This window comes from Astyanax mexicanus, chromosome 1, assembly GCF_023375975.1.
Source record: "Astyanax mexicanus isolate ESR-SI-001 chromosome 1, AstMex3_surface, whole genome shotgun sequence".
In the NCBI taxonomy this organism is placed as follows: Eukaryota; Metazoa; Chordata; class Actinopteri; order Characiformes; family Acestrorhamphidae; genus Astyanax; species Astyanax mexicanus.
Window position 1 is genome coordinate 125,354,826 of NC_064408.1, and position 18,319 is coordinate 125,373,144.

At 42.2% G+C, this 18,319-nt stretch overlaps 1 protein-coding gene and 1 long non-coding RNA gene across 3 annotated transcripts in view; one reads left to right on the top strand and one right to left on the bottom strand.

Moving 5' to 3' along the window:
* LOC103042144 (NACHT, LRR and PYD domains-containing protein 12-like) overlaps positions 1–18,319 on the top strand; it is a 224,589-nt gene that overhangs the window by 27,921 nt on the left and 178,349 nt on the right. The window lies entirely within an intron of this gene.
* On the bottom strand, positions 15,231–16,591 carry LOC125784805 (uncharacterized). Its single transcript, XR_007427406.1, has 4 exons — positions 16,555–16,591; positions 16,388–16,457; positions 16,124–16,246; positions 15,231–15,309 (listed from the first exon to the last, which is right to left on the bottom strand). It is a non-coding gene; the product is annotated as an uncharacterized LOC125784805 (long non-coding RNA).

Genomic DNA, 18,319 nt, shown 5'->3' on the forward strand with positions numbered 1-18,319 from the left:
ATGGTCTCAGAAAAAGGCTGTTCTTCTTTGGCTGCAGCTCTAAGTTCAAATCCCTCCCACCTGAAGGAACTGGACCTGACCTTCAACCACCCAGGAGAATCAGGACAACAGCTGTTCTCTGCTAGACTAGAAGATCCAGGCTACACAGTCAGGTATGAAAAACTGTTCTGATGTGTGTGTTTGTGGGTGTTGGTAAAAGTGGAGGATCATGTGTTATTGGTCTGGTTGTGCACAACTTGTTGAAAGTTAGCAAGCAGCTCCCCTCAATCTTACATGTAGTTCTGATATTGAACATGGTGTAAAAACAACCTCCATATTTTTCAGTTAAGGAAAATGGGAAAATATGAAAATCTGACAAACTTGCCAAATCTTGGCAATTTATGTTTAAGAATCTCGAAAATTGTATTAATTAAAACAGTAATTCAAATAGCCAAGTGAATTAACTTAACTACCCTGCGTTAGTGAAAAGTGTTTGTACACAAATCTGTGTGGAGGCATTTTCCAATATGGCTTCGTCACAACAATCTGGAGCTGTCATGAAATCATCTGATGAGCAGGACTGATAGAACTCAAACACATAAATGGGCATATTTAAAAAAACTTAACAATAGACTAGGTCTGAGCATGTCTATGTTTTAAATACATTTTTATAAAGTAACTAAGTATATTTAAAAATATATATTTTTGGCACAAATTCCACTCCATAGACTAAAAAGGGTGCATAACCAGTGGACTCGTGAGCTGTGCAATTAAATGTCAGAGTCTGCAGCATTTGGAGCCACTTTTGCTTGTCCCTCAAGTTTAAGGCTCTAATTAAGCCTGGGCAAAAAATTGATATCGGTAATTATCGCAATAAGAAATGTTTCAATAACGGTGATATTATTTTTGTGCTATATTGATATGTATTATTTACAGAATCTGTTACAGACAGACGTTTTTTACTGGCATCAGTTCGAGCTGAACACAATATGTCATGTCTGGTGCTGAAAGCGCTCCGTTTGAAATGAAGTTGGAAAAAAGAGAATAAATTAGAATAAAGTATTATGTTATATTATTTATTATATATATACACATTATATATTATATAGTCTTAAATATATATATATATATATATATATATATATATATATATATATATATAAATTTTATATATTGACCATTGCCATCAAGTATGAAGGAGCTGCTCCGTTTTTTGCCTTGTAGGCCAGAGTTAGGGTTTTGAATTGGATGCGCGCGGCAATAGAAAGCCAGTGGAGGGAACGCAGCAAAGGAGTCACATGACTGAACTTCGGAAGATTGAAGACGAGTCGTGCTGCCGCATTCTGAATTAATTGTAGTGGTTTGGTAGCTCGCAGTGGAAGACCAGCCAGTAGAGAGTTGCAGTAGTCAAGTCTTGAGATGACAAGAGACTGCACAAGCACCTGAGTGGCTTTCCGGAGACAGAAACGGTCGAATACTTCGGATGTTGTACAGGAGAAATCTGCATGAACGAGTCAGATTTGCAATATGGCTTGAGAATGATAACTGGTCATCCATTACTACACCAAGGCTTTGTGCTTCTGCCGATGGAGTGACCAGTGAGTTGTCGAAAGAGATGGAGAGATTGTTGTGAAGGCTCCTAGTTCCTGGGATAAACAGAAGGTCAGTCTTGCTGGGGTTGAGTTTTAGATGATGCGGGATGAAACCTGAGTGTCAGAAGGAGGAAAAGAAAGGATTAGTTGAGTGTGATCAGCATAGCAGTGGTATGAGAATCCATGAGAAGATATTATATCACCCAGAGAGCAAGTATAGAGTGAGAAAAGAAGAGGACCAAGCACCGAGCCTTGTGGAACCCCAGTGGAGTGTCTGCATGGAGTAGATGTTGCCCCTTGCCAAGTTACCTGGTAGGAACGGTCCTCCAGGTACGATGCAAACCACTGCCATGCAGTGCCAGTGATTCCGAGGCTGGTGAGGATGGAAAGGAGAATGCTGTGGTTGACCGTGTCGAAAGCGGCAGAGAGATCAAGAAGTATCGGGACAGATGACAGGTTGGTAGCTTTTGCTGCATGAAGCTTCTCTGTAACTGCAATGAGGGCAGTTTCAGTAGAATGTGCAGGTTTGAAACCAGACTGGTTTGGGTCCTGAAGATTGTTCTGAGTGAGAAAGAGAGAAAGTTGGTTGTAGACAGCACGTTCAAGGACTTTGGAAAGGAAAGAGAGGAGAGAAACTGGCCTGTAGTTGCCAACATCCAAGCTGTCTAGAGTTGGTTTCTTCAAGATAGGAACCACTCTAGCAGTCTTAAAAGTTGATGGAACATGACCAGATTATAGAGAGGTGTTAATGATGTGAGTGATGAAAGGAAGGAGGTCAGGAGCAATTGTCTGGGGAGAGGGTCGTGGGAGGTTGAGGAGTGGGAGGGTTTAGAAGAGATGAGAAGATGGTGAAGAGTTTGCGAGGGTCAGATGCTGATTCTTCCAGTTTCCTTTTGTAGAAAGAGGATTTTGCAGCAGTTACCTCTGTTGAAAATCGGGATAGGAGAGATTGGTAAGAGCAGAGGTCTGAGTATTGTTGAGATTTTTTCCACTTTCTCTCGGCTAGCCTTAGCTCTCTACGGTTGTTGCGTAGAACATCCGACAGCCATGGGGTGGCTGGAGAGGATTTTGCTGGCCTTGAATTAAGAGGAGAGAAAGTGTTGATGGAAGAGGAGATAGATGAGAGGAAGGTGTTGGTAGCTGTTTCCAGAGGGAGGGAAGAGAAGGAGTCAGTATTCAGAAGAGTGGTCAAGATAGTTGAGGCAAGAGAGGAGGGAGATATAGCGCGAAGATTGCGATGAGTAGTGGAAGTTGAAGCGGTTGTGTTTTTTGTAGAAATAGCGGGAATAGAGAGTGTGAAGGATAGGAAGTGATGGTCAGAGAAATCTAGAGGAGTCACAGTTAGATCCAGAGCTGGAGCAGGTCTGCTAAAGACAAGGTCAAGAGCGTTTCCTGCTCTGTGAGTTGGAGCAGACAGATTGAGGGAGAGAGAGAAAGAAGACAGAAGTGGAAGAAGACAGGATGACTGTAGTTTCTCTGAGGGAAGGTTGAAGTCACCAAGGAGGATAAGTGAGGATTCAACCGGTAACCCACTCAGGAGAGTGTCCAGTTCATCAATGAAGTTGCCCAGTGGGCCAGGAGGACGATAGAGAACAATGATATGGAGTTTAACAGGAAAAGAGATAGTGACAGCATGAAATTCAAAAGAAGAGATGTCAAGATGCAGAAAAGAGAGTACCGTGAAGGACCACTTACGAGACAGTAGCAGGCCAGTTCCACCACCCCTGCCGGTCGGCCGTGGAGAGTGGGAGAAGGCAAAAGCAGATGACAGGGCAGCTGGAGTTGCAGAGTTCTCTGGAGTGATCCAAGTCTCAGTCAGAGCCAGGAAGTCCAAAGATTGAGCCGAGGCAAGAGCTGTGATGAAGTCAGCCTTCAGAACTCCAGAATGGCAATGCCAGAGTCCCCCATGCACCAACACCTGAGAAGTTGGCAAACTAGGTGGGTACACCAGGATCTGAAAAGTATCTTAAAGCCAGCCTACCTTACAAGCAGAGGATAATCAAGTAAACTCCAAGCACACAAAATTAATACTGGATAACACACTTAATTTAACAACAATTGCAGGCTGTAAGCCACACCCTCCTAATTCACACCTTAACTAGCCAGAAACCACACCTGAATCTACTCCCTAAATCAACAAGTCCCAAAAAATCCCAACAAGCACAAGATTACCTAAACAGTTCTAACAGAATTAAGCTAAAAGTATCTTAAAGCCAGCCTACCTTACAAGCAGAGGATAATCAAGTAAACTATATATATATATATATATATATATATATATATATATATATATATATATATATATATATATATATATATATATATATAAACTAAATAATATAAATGATATATAAAAAATATTTATAATTTTTATAAGTATTTATATATCTATAAACTACATAATACTACATAATATAGCCAACTCCTCTGCTGACTTCGCCCTTTGTGCTGAAATAAGCCGGCGTGCAATGAATCTTGGCATACTGTAGGCTGTGAAGGATACACCCGGTGCATCCTTCGTTTCCGAGGAAAAGAAGGCTGCATTCGTTGGCCGCATTTGAAGGAGTCTTCGAAATGGGACATCCTAGTCGCACTGCGGTGACGTAATCGGCCTTCAAATGAGTCCTTCGAAGGATGCAGCCCCTGAATTGAGACACAGCTTATAAAAGGACCATGCTCACACTCACACCTTGTTGAGTATCTGCTTGGTTTATCCTGCAATACAAAGCGTTTCTCTAGCCCTTGTTTGATATCCCATGTATGATCTTGCTTTCGTGTTTTTCTGACTTTGATTTCTGCCTGCTTCCTGTGTATTGGATTCCCGTGTATGACCTGGACTGTTTATTCTATTTGGATTATTGCCTGCTCTTCGCTACTGCCTGCCTGTGTATGAACTCTGGACTGTCTCCTATTTATAGTTTGGTTTCTCTCTGCTGCATCTCACTGGTACTGAACCTGTTTGCCTTGACTACCCCTGTAACATCTTATTCTTTTAATAAAGATCTTAACTTGTATCCGCACCAGTCTGGTTCCTGTCTGGCCCAGACAAAATACTCGGCCGTTATGACAGAGACTGTGGATATGGAGTCTATTAAGTCTGTTTTGGCTAACCAGGGCAGGCTACTCGGTCTACACCAGCAAACGTTCGCTGGTGTGACCCAATCCGTAGACGAGCTAGCACACCAACAGGTTAGCCACCTCTGGGGTTTGTCTACCCAAACCACAGCCCTGTAGCTAACCCTGTTAATACTCTGAACGCTTCTGCAGGATCCAGCTTTTTTTCCGACCTGGAGGTTGTTTTCCAGATTAGTTTAATTTTCTCTCAGTGGATTGCATTAGGTAGGTCCGAGAGGCTACACTAAACTTCTCTGAGGTAGTCTTCAACAGTATAGTCTGCTCTTGAGGGATCAAACAGTTCTATGTCCTTGGCTAGGACATCTAACTGTTTCAAGCGGGGAGCAGGTTCTGAAAACTGTTTACGGTTACAAGGAGCTAGGTTCTCACTGCTTGTGTGATAAAAATGTTCTCTGTCTATGGGAGGTAACAGTGTGCCATTGCGCATCTCAAGATGAGAAATGTTTGCATTTCTGCTTGAGGGAAAAGAGGGAGCATTGTCATCACTATGCCAGGCGGGGCGCTGGTGAGTGGAATGATGCTCATTCATGTGTTGTATTCTTTTATTTGTGCTTACTTCTGTCTTCTTAACCACACATTTAGATTTCTCTAAATGGGTCAGTGAAGCAGTGAAGAGAACACTGGATCTTCTTGACGTCTGCTGACGTCTGCTGTTCAACAACGTACCAGTTCTTGTAGATGTAGATTGCAGAAGAAAGGAGTCTCAGAGATTGTTATTGCAGGAAGGTTTTAGCTTTATTCGGATAGTTGTTTAAAGCATGGACACTGAGCAAAGCATGGTCCAGCCTTAGTACAGCCTTACTGCTGTCCAGCAGCTCTCCCAGCCAGTCTCTCTCCAGCTCACCTCCAACACCAACTCCCTCTGTCTAACTAACTGACTGACACACATTGGCTAAATATTGTTTAGACATGGGGGGAAGGGGCAGGATGTGTGACTCAGCACTAAAACCAGATGTCTTGGGAAGTTAAAGACCTTTGACCCATGAGCCTAACAATAGGCCAGCATGGCATGCTGTGTCTGGTATAAGAAATGCTTACACTGGTAAAACTAACACAGAATCTAACAATGATTAAAAAATTATTACATTTTCAACACATGCAAGGGTTGCTAACAGCTTTACGTTGTATAACGTCCTTGTACTGGACATCTTGCACCTGATTAGGGCTAAACAACAAGAGAGGATCAGTTTGACATTTCTCCTTGTATTGGAGAGAGAACGCGGAACCTAAGCTGTTATAAGCAGAGTCTTTTTCAGACTCACAATAAGAGGATGCAGTGGGGGAACCTGTTTTTGGAAATTTACTTTTTGCAGAGTCATCACTGTCAGCTTCTGAAGCTGAATAGTCTGTGGAATTAGGATACTCTAACGAAGAGCTACTGACACCTGTCTGGTTGAGGCTTTCCTAAGCTACTTGGCTAAACTGGTTTGATGTAACTGGTGATCTATTGCTAGCATTACCAGATTCAATGGCCAGAAAATCTTCCGCTCTTACACGGGCAAGTTCACTCTCAGTGAGCACTTCATTTATTGTAGCTGTAGTTAGCTTAAGACTGTGGCGGAGGCTTTCTACTTCAGAACTAAGCTTGGCAGTGTTTTGGCTAAGAAGTTTATTTTTATAGCGTATGCTTCTAGTTCTAAACTAGCTTGCTGTTGAAAATGCAAGAACATTTGTACAAATGTCTTCTGTACAGTAGGTGTTCATTTAGTCCTGAAGAAGCTTACCTAGCTGTGCAGTGAGAGATGTAAACATGTTTTTGGATGCCATTGTTAAACTTCTAGTTTGTAGTACCAGTAAACTAGTTAAGCAATGATCAAAATCTCACCTGACCAGGGTTCTGATTGGCTTAGTACACAAATGATTACAATGTCCCTAATAAGCTAAAACTAAAAGGACAAGATAACACAGGACTAGGAAAAGTTAAAAGATTAAAGAGGAGTAACTGATTGGACAGTAAACAATGCCTATTGTTTTGAGGCTGAGTAGGTCAAACTTAACTGTGGCAGTGTCAAAGGACAGCTAGGAAAAAAAAAATACAAACAGGATACTGATTGGAACAGTACAAAATATTTGTAGCTGGCTAGAGCTAATCAAACTATGGCTGTTGGAAATTCCCTGGGAGCAGGTAAACTACATAGACCATAATTCTTTGCAGCAGGATAAGGCGGGGCTTAGAGGTTAAAATGGCACTGTCGGCCATTTTATTATTTCTTTGTTTGGCATGGTCTGAGGATTTGAACCTCTTTTGGATTGTGGACTGAGCTTCCAATGGATGTGTGTTTGTATAAAACCATCCATCCTGTGTATCCATCCTGTAGATACAACCATCCTGTATAATCTCTCCATTCACCCTATGTCTCCCTACATCATCTTCTTTCCTCCATCCATCCTTTCCTCAGCCATGCCTTAACTGTCCATTCATACACCTGCTCTGCCTCATCGTGAAATATGCTGTGACTCTGAGAATAAACTGCATCAGTTGAAATCTGTTCATCCTCCTGTGTTTTAATGGACACACCATCACGACAGCCACCCTTCCACCAAATGCAATCCAACTAAACTTTACATGGTGCCGAAACCCGGGAATGGCAGTTATGATGGATACAGATCAAGAGAACAGACGATCCACACGGCAGAGAAGGCCTCCAACCCATCTTCAGCAATATCACGTCGAGTCAGTGGGCTTTGGAAAGCCACAGGAACCCTGCACCACTAATCCAAGGCCTTCAGCTACCCATCTTAAACCTGGAGGTAGAGGGATCACGAATCCTGCCTCAGCACAACAACAATCTGACCTCAAGGAACTACAGGACGAGGTATGCAGCCTGAAAGAGACAATAAAACTACTTGTTGATCGTATGGGATCCCTGCATATTTGTAACAGAGACTCTGAATCAGTAAATGTTTCTGAAGATTGCATTAGCTCTGATGATGACTTTAATGTTGATTACTCCCAACCTGCACAAAGACCTCATAGTTGTGTAGAATTTCAATGTTCTATACCTGAAGAGAACAGAGTTAGAAGTTCATGTTCAGCCCCATCTAGATTAGCTTTACCCCATCCTGCCTCCCAATTTAGTTCTTTACAGCCTCAGCCTTTGATTGCACCCCAGTCTAGTGTTGTGCCTACTCATAATCCCCAGCCTAGGCCTCAGCCCCTTCAACCTTATCCTGCCTTTCCATTTAGTTCTGTACAGCCTCAGGTCTCCTCTCAGTCTGGTGTTTTGCCTCCTCATATCCAAAGGGTTTTCATGCCTTTGCCCTTAGAGTACAATCCCTAGTGGGAATGCTTCAATCACTAGGTCCTGGAGCTGGGACAGCAGAGTTGTCTTGTTCATCCCATGTCCAGCAATTATTAAGCAAATTACCCACTCACCAAATTGCAAACTATGCACGGTACGCCCAGTTACACCATCCCCATGTCCAGTATAACTTAATGCACTTCAGTGCTTGGCTTCAAGGAGAAGCCCAATGCCAAGCTCTAGCATCTGGTGTTTTGGTCAGTAGTGAATACACAAGACCAGCTAGATCTGCCCCCATCAAGTCATTCAAACGTGAGAACCAATTTACAGTTCCTACTTCCTCATATTTCCAACAAGCTAAAGCCCAAGCCAAGAATCCAACTCTATTATCTGTGCATGCGAGAACTCAATCCTGCCCATACTGTAAAAGTCAGGAGCATAGCTTGACATACTGTTCCCAAGTTAGACTACTAAGCCCAAGTAATTTGAAGGAATGGATCAGAAGCAACGGATTATGTTGGCGATGTGCAAAACACCATCAAGCTAAGGAATGTAACCTTAAGAAACCCTGCCCAAAATGTCAGGGTCCACACCTTGGTGTTCTTCATGAAGCAAACAGGAAAACAGATGATTTAGTCCCTCAGCATTCGTCCTCCAAGGTACTCTACCTGAACCCATCAAGCTATTCCCCCAAAGTGCTTCTGAAGATGGTAAAGGTCATTCTGAGTTACAAAGGTCAGTCTTGTCATGCATATGCTCTTCTTGATGATGGTTCAGAACGAACAATGATCTTGTCACAAGCTGCAGACGCATTACAACTTGAAGGAACACCTGAAGTTTTGGAGCTTCACACCATTCGGCAAGATATTGAACAAATACAAGGCTCATCTGTAACATTCAATATTGCAGCAGCAGATAATCCATCTGAGCAATATGTAATCAAGGGAGCGTTCACATCCTCAAATCTTGCTTTGACTGAGCATAGCTATCCAATGAGCTATTTCAAAAGGTACTACCAACATCTGGAAGATCTTCCCTTGCCAGATTTTGACAATGCCATGCCAATGCTACTCATCGGAGCAGACAACACTTACCTGATAACTGCCATAGAAGAGGTGAGGGCTGGACCCCCTGGAACCCCTGTGGCCATTCACACACGATTGGGATGGACCCTGCAAGGACCAACTTACCTACACAAGGTAAAAAGCAAAGTCCAATGTATGCATATTTCCACATCTTCCTCTGCTGAACTCATGCACAATGTTGAGAAATTGTGGCAAGTTGATGTCCTGCCCTATCAAAATGAACGAGAGGTCACACGATCTAAACAGGACACACGAGCCCTGGCCATGCTGGAAGAGAAATCTCAGACAGTCAAAATGGATGGTGTTCAACGTCACTCAACTCCCCTTTTGTGGAAAGATGAAATGCCTACCATTAAATCTGGAAAGGAAGCTGTATTCCCATTGCTTCGTAGCACAGAACGAAGACTGCAAAATGATCCATGTTTGACTGCGGTCTATGCCAAAGAGATCACAAGATTAAAAGACTTGGGTTATATTTCTATAGTGTCCCCAGAACAAGAAGCTAAGTCCAATGCATCCTGGTACATTCCTCATCATTTAGTAGAACATAACCAAAAATATCGCATTGTTTTAAACTTTTCCTTCTCTCACAAAGATTACGTTCTAAATGAGCAACTCCTTCCAGGACCTATCCTTGGTCCTACATTAATTGGTGTACTCCTCAGATTTCGTGAACATCCTGTTGCAATCAGTGGCGATATCAAGGCAATGTTCCACCAGATCAGACTCCTTCCTGAAGACAGACCATTCACTAGATTTCTCTGGCGTGAGCAGATGACTGAAGCTCCTTCAACCTACGAATGGCAAGTACTACCCTTTGGGACAACCTGCAGTCCTTGTTGTGCTGTTTATGCGCTCCAAATTCATGTCAGAAACCACCCTCAAGCAGACAAAGACATTGTAGACACAGTCTTGCAGTCTTTCTATGTAGACAATTGTTTGCAGTCCTTGAAAGATTCAAAACAAGCTAAAGAACTCATCACAAGGATCAGAACAATCTTGGCTGAAGGTGGCTTTGACATCTGTCAGTGGGCTAGCAATGATCCAGCAGTGATTGATGAACTCCCACTGGAAGCTCTGGCAACCAGCACAATTCAACTTTTGAATCAAGATGCTAACAATCCACTTGAAGGAACGCTTGGATTAACCTGGGACTGCACTTCTGACACTCTCGGTTATAAGTACCGTCCAGTGAAATACCACACTTTAACAATGAGGAATGTGTACAAAGTACTGGCCACCCAATACGACCCATTAGGTTACCTAAGTCCTTTCATCACTCGAGCCAAAATCATTCTCCAAAAATTGTGGTCAAAAAAGAGAGAATGGGATGACCCTCTCCTACCAGATTCCTTGCAACAATCCTGGCAGGAATGGGAAGAAGAACTACCAAGTCTGCATAACATTCGTTTTCCTAGATGGTATGGAACAAGTGATCAAGCAAGTGAACTGCATGTCTTCTGTGATGCTTCAGAACAAGCATATGGTTCTGTAGCTTACATCAAAACAGAGAATGCTCAAGGTGACATCCACATATCCTTTCTCATGGCAAGATCCAGAGTTGCACCCAAGAAAATCATATCCATCCCACGACTAGAACTGTTAGCTGCTGTAACAGGGGTGCAATTGGCTAAACTCTTTCGAACCGAACTAACTCTGAAGATAGACCAAACCTTCTTTTGGTCTGACTCCACTGTAGTTTTAACATGGGTGAAATCAGAATCCTGTCGCTACAAACCTTTCGTAGCTAATCGTCTGACAGAGATCCTAGAACACACCTCCCCAGATGACTGGCATTATGTGGACTCAAAGAATAATCCTGCAGACTATATAACTAGAGGTCTTAACCTAACTTCCTTGGCATCATCCTCCAAATGGAACTATGGTCCATCCTTCCTCCAAAAAACACAAAATCTTTGGCCATGCATGCCTCCTTGCCCTGAAAATACAATCAAAGTAGAAATGAGAAAACAATTTTGTGGTCATGCAGGAGCTGATGTGCCCAGTCCATTGCCTGACATCACAAAGTACTCCAGCTGGACTGACTTGGTGAATGAAACACATCAGTCTTTAACTCCAACAGTCCCAGACCTTACCCAGAAACAGGTGGAAGCAATGCTGTTGTCCCAAGCCCAGAACGAAAGTTTCCCTGAAGAGATGAATGCCCTCAAAGCAAACCACCCTGTTCCAAACTCCAGCAGACTTTCAGCTTTAGCACCTGAGTATGATCCCCATACAAAACTGATTCGAGTGGGAGGTAGATTAAGACGGTTAGACATTGTTGAACCAGACACCATCCATCCAATAGTTCTAGATCCCAGGCACCCTTTAACATCACTCCTTATCAAACATTATGATGAGATCCTGTTTCACTCTGGTCCAGAGAGAGTGTTCTCAGAAATTCGAAGGTACTACTGGATTCTGCGTGGACGGCAAGCTGTGCGCAAACACCAGTGGTCTTGTATGCAATGCAGACGATGGAGAGCAAAACCAATCAATCCACAAATGGCAGATCTACCATCGTCTCGCTTACAGGTATGGCAACCCCCCTTTTGGGCTACAGGAATGGATTGTTTTGGACCTTTCATGGTTAGTCATGGCCGCAAAACAGAGAAAAACTGGGGCATACTATTTAAGTGTCAAACTACACGGTGCATTCATATTGACCTGCTCAATAACCTTGACACAGACAGTTTTCTAATGGCACTTCGAAGATTCATTTCCAGGAGAGGATGTCCTTATGAGCTGTGGTCTGATCAAGGAACAAATTTCAAAGGTGGAAGTAAAGAACTGAAAGAAGCTTTCGAGAACCTCAATTCTAACTTGAAAACAGTACTGGCCAAACACCAGATAAACTTTCATTTCAATCCTCCTAACGCTCCTCATTTCGGTGGGACATGGGAAAGGGAGATCAGATCCATCAAAACAGCACTTCAAACCATTCTTTGTAATCAGTCTGTAACTGAGGAAGTTTTGAGAACAGTACTGGTGGAAATAGAAGGTATGTTAAATTCAAAACCTCTGGGTTATGTATCTTCAGATATCTCTGACTTGGATCCAATAACTCCTAATATTCTGCTCATGGGGCGGCGGGATGCATCACTACCACAAGCAGTGTATGCACAGACTGATGCATTGAAACGGAGACGGTGGCGGCACAGCCAAATCCTGGCAGACCAATTTTGGACTCGATTCATTAGAGAGTACCTCCCCACTTTGCAACTAAGACATAAATGGAAACAGTTGACTGATGGCCCAAACTCACAAACAGCAGTACTTGTAATGGACCCTCAACAGCCTAGAGGTATGTGGCCAGTAGGCAAAATTTCTCGCCTTATTCCAAGTTCTGACGGACAAGTTCGTACAGCTTGAAGTATGTTTAAATGGTAAAAGTTATATTAGACCTGTAGCTCGTCTTATTCCACTTCAGGCTGTTTCTGAATCTAATATTCTTTCTTCCTAAATTCATCAATATGCACACATATTGAGGGGCGGCTGTTGGAAATTCCCTGGGAGCAGGTAAACTACATAGACCATAATTCTTTGCAGCAGGATAAGGCGGGGCTTAGAGGTTAAAATGGCACTGTCGGCCATTTTATTATTTCTTTGTTTGGCATGGTCTGAGGATTTGAACCTCTTTTGGATTGTGGACTGAGCTTCCAATGGATGTGTGTTTGTATAAAACCATCCATCCTGTGTATCCATCCTGTAGATACAACCATCCTGTATAATCTCTCCATTCACCCTATGTCTCCCTACATCATCTTCTTTCCTCCATCCATCCTTTCCTCAGCCATGCATTAACTGTCCATTCATACACCTGCTCTGCCTCATCGTGAAATATGCTGTGACTCTGAGAATAAACTGCATCAGTTGAAATCTGTTCATCCTCCTGTGTTTTAATGGACACACCATCACGACAGCCACCCTTCCACCAAATGCAATCCAACTAAACTTTACAATGGCAGAGTCTAGAGAACTGCTACCTAAATAATCAAACGTGTTAGTCTCATACACTACATACACTACAACAATTTACAAACTAGGGCAAAATACTGCAACCAGCAAAGCTGTATAATTAACATGGTTAATTATAACAGTCTAACAGCACTGAGTAAAATTATTCAAATGCCTCTGCAAAGCAGGAACAATATACAACTGTATCTGATAAAATGCAATGCAAAATCTCAAATTGATAAAATGAAATGACTATGGATATAATCAAATCATTAATTAAAACAGATCTATAGTTTCAAATAGTAAAGCGTTTAAAAATATAAATATACTATGCTATTACATAAATTATTGTGATTTAGAGTTTTAAATGTGAATTCTTTTATATGGTTATTGGCAGCAACCAGCAGTCATGAAATCAACACAGAATCTGAGTCAGCAGTATCAGAATTTTAATCATTGATTTAAATCCTGATATTGTGGCTTATTAATTCATAACTTCATAAAAACAATTGTAGTTTAACAATTAATTAAAACTACAATAATTATAAGGTGCAAGTAATTTTATGAGACTGATTACTTGATGAACTTTATGCCACCAGCACTTACATTAATGGTGCCCCGTGTGAGGATATGGTATATAGGCTCAACCTGTATTTGTGATTTCAATACTGTTTTGTAACAAAGGCTTTTCAGCCAGTTAAATAGAACTGTCCCCAAACTCGCCAGCAGAGGGCGCGAAAAGGGCTGCCTTAACACTTGCAAAAGAGCAAGAAGCTAAAAAGATAATAATTTAATACCTGCATTTGAGCGTTTGGATTTGGTGGTAGAAGTTCTAAATTTATACTACTTGGTGAAAATAAATGGACATTTATTAACACAAACTAATCTAAACACAAATATTACAAACAGCAATCAGTATATTTACAATATGAGTGCTAAATGCTTATTTAGCTAAGGGTGTGTATGTGTGTATGAGAGAGTGTGACAGAGAGGGAGAGAGAGAGAGAGAGGGAGAGAGAAAGAGAGAGATTGCGTGTGTGCGCACGCATGTGCGTGTGGTAGAGACGGAAGGGAGGTTTTCGCAGGTGTGCGCGAGTGGAGCGTGTGTGTATGCGCGATAGAGGAAGAAAGGATAATGGCGCTGAGTTTAAACGTGGAGCGTGGTGTTTTCACTGCAACTGAGTTCAGCTGGTCTTTGGTCTGCTGAGCCAGAACAAAGACTGTTTAAAAGGATCAGTTTTAAAGCTATTGCTGGGTTCTAGCTTTAGAAATGAGAAATACAGTAGCTGTATTTCAGTGTTAGAAAAGAGAAAGAGATTTGCATGCAGAGAGAAGATCTGTGAAGAAGTTGTGTTGTTCACAGATTTTAGTTTATAGTGTAAACAGTTGTAGATTTCAGTAAGAAAAATACATTTATGTGTGGCCTCAACTACTTAAGTACCAATAAATATAGACTACGCCACTCTCTAATTATAAAGGGTGAGAGAGCCCTATGTAACTATTTATAGTAATTGCAATTTTCCCCACAGAGGTTTAATGTAAAATGATCACACAGCTGTTTGAATACAATAACAGTTTATTTAATAAATTATCAAAAGAGTATCAAGTGTACATTTGAACATTTTCCTTTTGTTACAGACTCTATAGTAGGAGTCAAACAATAAAAACAGGTTTTATAGGTGGTAGCAATAGCCCCTAGCCCAATATACACAATATAACTGCAATCAATGTGCCATTTGACTTGGACCCACTCACCAGATATCTATTTTCCACTTCAAAATATCAAAAGTAAAAAAACTTCACCCAAAACGCCACACACAAATGGGCCTAGAATTAAGCTAAGCCACCCACCCAAACAACCACAGTTTGAACTCAGCTGAATAGAATATAGAATAAAATATCAAGGGGTATTGAACATAGTTTACAAAATATTATGTAGAATTTATTATAAAATGCAGAAGTAGAAAAAATATTTAAGGGAATAGCACACATAACAAACAGGCAGTGCCCAAGAGTTATAAGTACCTTATATCAATAAAATATACTCCAAATATTTAAAAAAATTAAAATGATCATTAATAACCCATTAGCATTACAAGGAGCAGAACCTTCTTATATAAGATCAAGATACCCTTTAGAGTCTGAAATGTCAAAGAAAAATAAAATAAAAGCATAAACAGATATGGGAAAAACAGTGGCTACACCATATGGTTGTCTCCAGACATTCCTATAAAGAGACAAACATTTATATTAATACTAATACACATAACCCCAAATCCCCATTAGCCTAATCAGCTCAATAGCCATGTTAGGCTAATGCTAATTACATTACATTTCATTTGGCAGACGCTTTTGTCCAAAGCGACTTACAATAATGAAGTACAAAAGTAATAGGAATTAAGATAACCCATTTTTAGATAGGGCTTAAAGGAGGTCGAAGGGAAATAAAGGGATAGAGAAGTGAAGGAGGGGAAGGAGGAAATGGGGTTAGAAGTAGTTAGTGTGTTAGAGGTGTTCGGAGAGTAAGTGCTCTTTGAAGAGCTCTGTCTTCAGGAGTTTCTTAAAGATAGCGAGAGATTCTCTTGATCTGGTAGTGGAAGGTAGTTTGTTCCACCATTGGGGAACTCTGTATGAGAACAGTCTGGATTGCTTTGTGTGAATGTTTGTTTGGTAAAGCGAGGCGACGTTCATTGGAGGAGCGCAGCGGCCGGGAGGTAGTGTAAGCCTTCAGCAGTGAGTGCAGGTAGGAAGGAGCCTGTTCTGTTATCACCTTGTAGGCGATTGTAAGAGTTTTGAATTTGATGCGAGCATCAACTGGTAGCCAGTGGAGCTCAATGAGCAGCGGGGTGACATATGCCCGTTTTGGTTGGTTGAAGACCAGACGTGCTGCTGCATTCTGGATCATTTGGAGTGGTTTTACTACGCAGGCCGGGAGGCCAGTTAGCAGGGCATTGCAGTAGTCGAGGCGTGAGATGACGACTGCTTGTACCAGGAGTTGGGTGGCCTGTTGCGTCAGAAACGGTCTAATTTTCCTGATGTTATAAAGCGCGAAGCGGCAGGATTGAGCAACTGAGGCCACATGGTGCGTGAAGGAGAGCTGGTCATCAACCATAACACCCAGGTTCCTAGCAACCTAATAGCCCCACCAGTTTACAAAAAGCACCAATGTACACATTACCTCCTTGTAGTTTGCTCAGTAATTATGTCTGCAAATGCCTCTACACGCTCTTCCACTGGCCTCGGTCTCCTTAAATAACTAAACATAATAATAATATTAATTAAAATACAGTTAGCCTAATAACAGTTGAGGTAAACAGTACTAAACCACTAAAATATAAAAACTGCAGCCCCACACTCTTCAGGCATTATCCAATATTATCCCAGAAGTCATAATTACCTGTAACTCCACTCCTCTCTCCAATATTACTGGCAGTATAAGCAGAACAAACTCCCAGCACTGCATCCAGCTACAAGATAAACAAACAGCTCATTGAGCCTATGTACTACAGTCTGAGCTACTCAGGTACACTCACAATAAATAAAGCACTAAAAGAGTTCACATACCGTTTCTCCTGCGTGCACACAGTCTCACACACACACCCGCCCCATAAACTGGCTGTTTTCGGGCTGTTTGATTGAGCGAAATATGATCAGAATTATGTTAATTAACACTGTAACATAAAAGCATAGAACTGTTACTTAATTAAAATGATTCTTAAGAATAGCTACACACAGTGCTGCAAGTCAAACGCGGAGGAGTTCACGTGCGAGAGAGAGAGAGAGAGAGAGAGAGAGAGAGAGATTTGCGTGTTCTGGTGTATGAGCTACTCACAGGTAAAGGTTCTCACAAACTGTATCTCCTCGTGCTCATATTCTAGTCCCATACATAATTCTGCAGCTCCCTCAGTGTTTTCTGTCTTATTTTGCGGCTAGCGCGAGTGCTTACAACTAACACCGTGGGCCGCCTCGGGTCAGGTCGGGTTTGGAATGACCCTGCTCTTATCAATGTTTTTCGGCACGGTCTCCACCCTGAGATTCAAAAGGAGCTAGCTTGTAAAGATGACTCACTCACCCTGGATCAGCTCATCTCCCTGGTTATCCACTTGGATCAGCTTCTGTCTCGTAGACCCGAAGCTACAAGCCAGCCTCCGGCAGCTTCTGAGAACCAGATCCTCCCCTGTGCTCCGGTACCTGCTAACTTCACTCCACCGGACTCCGAGCCCATGGACATCAGGAAGTCCAGACTGTCTGCTGCTGAAAGGCAACGCCGGATTCGCCTTCAACTATGCCTCTACTGTAGTGAACCAGGTCATCTCAAAGCTGTGTGTGAGCTCCAACCCAAATCTTCTAAGGTGTCAGCCCTGGGACAGTGCGTGGAGACCAGTAACTGAACATAGAGCAAAATGTTTTACGTTACCTGTTATTATCACCACTCCAACAGATATGTTTTGTGTCTCAGCGATTGTAGATTCCAGGTCGGAGGGGAACTTTATCAGCACGGACCTCTCGTCTTGGGAGCACCTTGGCTCAAGACGCATGACCCCACCATCTCATGGAGCCTGGGAGACATCACTCCCTGGTCACCCTTCTGTTGTGAGAACTGTTTAACTCTAGACTCTATCACTTTGCAGTCCACCTCTGTAGAAAGCCCTAATGCTGTAGATTCCCCTGTAATTCCCTGTAATTCTGACTTTTCTGATGTTTTTAGTAAGTCTAAAACCACTAAGCTACCTCCGCATCGCTCTTATGATTGTTCCATTGATTTGTTAGAAGGTGCCACTCTGCCTAAAGCACGTATCTATCCTCTCATTCTTGGTACGTATTAGAGAGGGCAATTAGTGGAAGACAGCATTTTCTACCACTATGAATATCTCGTAATGAGCTATGGCCTTGCTAATGCCCCCGCTGTCTTCCAATCCTTTATGAACGACGTATTTCATGATCTTATTGGCCACTCTGTTATCATTTTTATAGATGATAATTTGATCTACTCCTCCGACCTTTCCACGCACATCCATCAGGTCCATCAGGTGCTCCAACGTTTACATGAGCATGATCTCTTTGCCTAAGCCGAGAAATGTGAGTTTCATTTACAAAGGGTCACATTTCGCGGCTATGTTATTAGTGCTAACGGTGTCCTTATGGATGATGACAATGTGGCAGCTGTCACCAGCTGGCCAGTGCCCCAAACTATCAAGGGTTTGCTAATTTCTATAGGCGGTTTAGCCGAAACTTTAGTAGCTTCCCTCACTGCTCTCACTAAAGGCACTACTAAGACCCTAAAATGATCTTCCGAAGCTAAGCACTCTTTCAGCGATCTAAAAGCTGC